Source organism: Ursus arctos, unplaced genomic scaffold (genome assembly GCF_023065955.2).
Source record: "Ursus arctos isolate Adak ecotype North America unplaced genomic scaffold, UrsArc2.0 scaffold_5, whole genome shotgun sequence".
Lineage (NCBI taxonomy): Eukaryota > Metazoa > Chordata > Mammalia > Carnivora > Ursidae > Ursus > Ursus arctos.
The window spans coordinates 49955783-49960855 of NW_026623067.1; the positions used below are offsets into that span (position 1 = coordinate 49955783).

Consider the following 5073-nt stretch of genomic DNA (forward strand, 5'->3'; position numbering starts at 1 on the left):
CAGAACTGAGCATGTGCCCAACTGGGACCTGTTGACCCATGGGGCTTTGTCAATGTGCTCTTCACACCTTTACCACAAAGCAACCAGAGTGGTGGGCATGGCACCTGTGTTTACCGTTCAGCATGACAAACATGACAAACACTAGGGAGTCACAGGCTAGTGCCAGGCACCGTGCTGGGGGCTGGTGATACAAAGATGAAGCAAGCTTTCTTGCTGGTGGGCTTGACTTTACCCCTTGAGGCTCTCAGTGTTGTTGCCCTGTGGAGAAAGGCTAAGTCTGGAGAGGTCCCCCAGCACCGTATGGCCACCTGGCAGTGAACGGGGCACTTGTGGCTAGGTGGGTTCAGGTTTGGTTGGTAGGGTATATGTGAGGGAGGGAAAAGAGTGACAGGGCTTAGGACTCTGGTTCCCAAACTGGGGTGTGCACACCTCCAGCGGCTGTGAAAGACAGTCCACTGGGAATGTGCAGAGAACACTGAAGGTCTTCCTCTCTGGTCATTTGAAATCTTGTCCTTTATGCCTTTCTATTTTTGTGGAATGTTTTAAAATGAAGACATGTCAGCCCGGTAGTAAAATATATGCAATTTACGAAGGAAGGAAGAATGAAAGGGAGGGAGTGAGAACAAGGGAGGCATGTCAGAGAGAGGTGGTGGGTTCTATCTCTTGTTTCATCATTGGATGTGCGTTATGAAGTAAATTCACAGGCCATTGGCTTAGAGCATTGTCAGAAGAGTGGCTGAAGTTCTGGGTCTGGAGTCTAGGCTGGAAGGGGAAAGAAGCATAACCATGTGGGAGCTGAGAGAATGGGGCACGTGGAAAGAATGGGAGATGGCCAAGCTCAAGCAGATAGAAAGTCAGAGTTAGTGGAATAAAGGGAACAAGGTCTCAGGACAGGAAGGTGTGATTGGAGAGCAGGAGGAATACTGAAAACGCCTCAGGTGGGACAAGACAGGTGATTCAGAAGCCAGCTTGTACGCCGGGCAGGGAAGGAAGGAAGGGGAGTGAGGGCTAGTGTGGTAGATGTGTGGTCCACATGGATATTCAAGTGCCTGAGTTGGTGGCAGATTGTACGATTGAAACAAAGATGGTATGCCACCACAAGCCATTAAGAGGTCTGGGGGTCGTGGTGGGCAACTGAGTGGCAGAGGGAGAGAGGGGGGGATTTAGGTGATGGAAAACAAGTAAGGGTCTCCCTGAGGAGAAGGAAGGACACAGACCTGGGAGTCTGGGAGGAGTGGAGAGGGATGAGTGGTGCCAGCCAAGAGACAGGATTTCAGTAGAAACAGGAAAAAAGAGGATAGTTCTCTGTCCCCAGGCTAAAGGTGAGGGGTGTTGCTCGCCATGGAGCAGAGGTTCCAGAGGGCACTGGAAAAGCTCCGGAGTGAGGGCTACAGTGTCAGAGGAGAAGGTGGCAGTAGGTGTCAGAGGAGAAGACAGGAGCAGGCTGGAGGTACGCTTGTGCGAGCAGGTGCAGCGCTGCCCGCACTGGTCAAGGCTTGCCCTTCCCCACCCGGGGTCTGCTGTGCTCTGTTCGGTGGGTGGTGGAATAAACTTTGAAATCATAGCTGGGATTTTAAAAAAAAGAAAGATACAAATGTCTTTTAGTTCGAAACAAGAATATGTTACCTGTGTGCGGGCACAGTGACAGCCGTAAACCATCATATACTTGGTCATCTGAAACCCATCACTTCTCTTTAGTCTGCAGTTTCTCTGATGCTATTGGTGAGAAACATGCTTTGAACTTCTTGTAATAGTTCATTAGTAGTGATAATGCACTATTTTAGGGATTAGAACATGCCACCTCCATGCCACCTTCATGCGCTCTGCCCATGGCTGAATCCTCCTCCTTTGCGGGATCTCCAAGACACCTTCGGCTCCCTTTCACACAGCCGCAGCGGCAGCAAGGAGGCCCTGACTCCCTTAATAGGGCCAACAGTGCCTCTCTCCACCTGAGCCGCAAAATCTCTGAGCAAAGCATTGCAAGCAACTTCGGAATGGTTTTGCCTAACGTTCTCAGCTGTCAAGGGTCCTTCTGTCGTTCTTGGCAAGGTTATTGCAGACATTTTGAATATTTTCAAAAATAATTTCCGTATCAGTTTTTAAAACCTTGATTCATTGGAGTTAGTGTGTCCAAAGACGGTATACCCTGAAACCCAGCCCAGCCACCTCCTAGAAAGATGCCTTCTTCGAAATCAGCTATGGCGGCATCCAGTGCCGCTGGGACGTTTCCCTTCATTCACTCCACCTCGCTTGTCCCATCAGCCTTCAGCATGGCTGTTGCATCCGAACAATTGCCAAACGTTCATTCAACTCTTCCTCTTTGTACCCACTAAGTAGCAACCTTTCTGGAATACATTTTCGAGTTTGTGACTCATCACCTTTCCCTTTCAAGAACATGGGGTCATCTTGGGTCTCAATGACTTCTACTTTTCTGAGGCTGAATATCTTCAAGATTTAGGGTCAATCCCTCCCCGAACACCTGCAAATGCATTTAAAAATGAGTACGTTCCAGGGTATAGTTTTTCTTTTATGATACCAAATTTATTCATAATACATTATGCAGGTGTTTTGATGGGAATCCAGAAACATCTTGAGACACCATATTTCTCTGAAATGTGAGAATTTAAGACCATTGCTGTTCCAACAAGTCTTGTGTATAGAGCTTTTTATTGCATTCATTTGCATTATTTTGTTCACTTCTCAGAACTCTGTCAATTAGCAACAGCTTGATCTTGCAGATGAGAATGGAACACAGAGAAAACTCACCCAAAGTCACACACTTGGAAGATGGTGGAGCCAGGACTAGACCCAGTGTTTTCTCTACTAGATCATTCTGCCTTTCAGAATTAAAAAGACAGATCAGATAATAAGATCATTCCAAGTCAGGCACATGACAGGTTAGAGCTGGAAGGGACCCCTCTCTCTATCTAATTCAACCCCCACCCGCCTAGACATTCAGTAGATGTATCTAACTAGGAAAAATGCAAATTATTTGACTGTATACCTATAAATATTATCCCTGGAAAGAAAAGGAACATTTGGTAAATGTACAAAAAATATGGGAAGAATTTGCATGTTATCCTTGTGTAAGGACCATGTTAATCTTATCTGTATTATTCCAGTTTTAGTACACATGCTGCCAGGCAATCTCCAGAATATTTTTAAATGAATATACTGCAATAGAAAATACACAGCTCTCTCACATATGGTAAAGGTCAGTATTGTTTCATGAGACTTTCACGTTGGTTGCATGTATGTGTAGATATCATGGGTCATGATAGAAATTTTATTTCCTGCTGTGGATTGTGCTAACAGATGTTGGAAAGCCACTGGTACGGTAGAAAGAGCATTGGAAAGTGATTTCAGTGACTTGACTGCAGTCCTTGCTCCGCCAACAACCACCTGCGTGAGCTTGGCCAAGGAACTTGACCCACAGGGGCTCCATTCCTTGTTTTTAAAATGAGCAGGTCGAACTAGATGTTTTTGAGATCCCTTTCTCTAGGACTGTGTCATTCTGGTGATTCTCTCGTGGCCTCGATGAGACACAAAAGGCTTTCCGATGAGGAAGGTGGGTGGAGGGAAGTGTCAGGAGCAGCAGGGCAAGCACAAGCCAGGTGCAGACGCCTGACTTTACCCACAACAGCTGCTGCCCTGGTGCTCATTCTTGCTGCTTGTCATCATGCTGGTAGCACCCCGAGATGCTGCTGCCACGAGGTTGTGAGTGATGACTATGGTTAAATCCAAGTTGGAGCCTGTGGACGGCGGTGGAGGTGAGGACTGCCAAGCACACACACCTGGTACCACTCTTGGCACCGCTAGGTGCCCAGAAGCAGTTCTCGATGACAAGCATGATAAATATTCCAAGGAGGAAGCAAAGAAAAGGCAACCAAAATAGACTAAGTTGAAACCCAGGAGCCATATTTCCGCTACAATCTATGTGGCCCTGGAGTCATAAAGATTTTCCTTAGGAAAAAAAAGGAGGGGAGCCATTTCAGAAAATATGCAATGTGAAATGCTACACCTTTTCTGGTGTAGACCGGCATTTAGTTTTCTGTAAAGAACAGGGACCTGTTATCACTTTCCACTCCTTTGATGGATAACATGCAAAGTTAATTTCATGGTGGAGAAACACCCAAGAGGTTGCTTGCTTTCCATTAATATAGGAGACGTTTTTGACACCAGCACATAGGACATGTATATGTACACGCAGACACACACACAGACACACACACACGAGAGCTGATAAATACACTAAATGCATAAATTATTGATTGATCCGGGGATAGCATGTCATGTGACAAGAAAGGAGATGTATCTGTGCGACAGGCACACACGTGTAGAAATCGAGGGTGTGTTTTCTTTTTACCTCAGGTAGAAACATCATGCTAGAAAACATTCTGCCTTTGAAGAACAAAAGTACAAAGGTATTCTAGCAATTGAAGGTTATGGTTTTGCACAATTGCTTATTATTCGTCGTGCTTGGAAATAGGGCACGGGGAAGACAATTACCTTTCCCAGACTGGATCTCTTTAGCACGCTTCAATTTAGTGTTACTCCCTAGGTAAGATTTAACAAGGTGTGTCTGTTGGCCTGCAAAAAAACCCCTCGTCCACAAGAGCCTTGTGTGTCAGGAAGCAGATCAGAAGTGGACTTGGTTGTTGTTAAACACTGTGTACTTTTAAAGAAATAGATTAATAATGTAAGCCATTTTCGTACTTCTGGAGGGCACTGAATGGACAGCTCTGACAGCCTGTCTGCAGCCCACATGCATCATGGGACAAACCTGGAACCAACCCTGCCCAGTCCCACAGATGAGCCTCTTCCAGTCCCTCTAGCTGGACTGTGGAGAGAACACAGCCTGGGGGTTGGGTCTCACCATGACCGTGGCCCTGCAGGAAGCAGTGCTGGACAGAGTGGGGAGGAGATAACTTGCTAGACTCTCCTTTAAGTGTAGGTGACTGGGGAGCTGTAAGAGATGGATACGTTTAGGTCATGACCTATGGCGATGGGCACTAAACCCATGAGCCTAATGTGGGATGTTGACGTAGCTTCTTCTGTAGTTATTCTGTCTAC

General features: G+C 46.4%; 1 pseudogene; it reads right to left on the reverse strand.

Annotated features, from left to right (window-relative positions):
* Positions 1-3052: 3052 nt before the first annotated feature.
* LOC113255420 (U6 spliceosomal RNA) lies at positions 3053-3147 on the reverse strand (annotated as a pseudogene).
* Positions 3148-5073: the final 1926 nt, after the last annotated feature.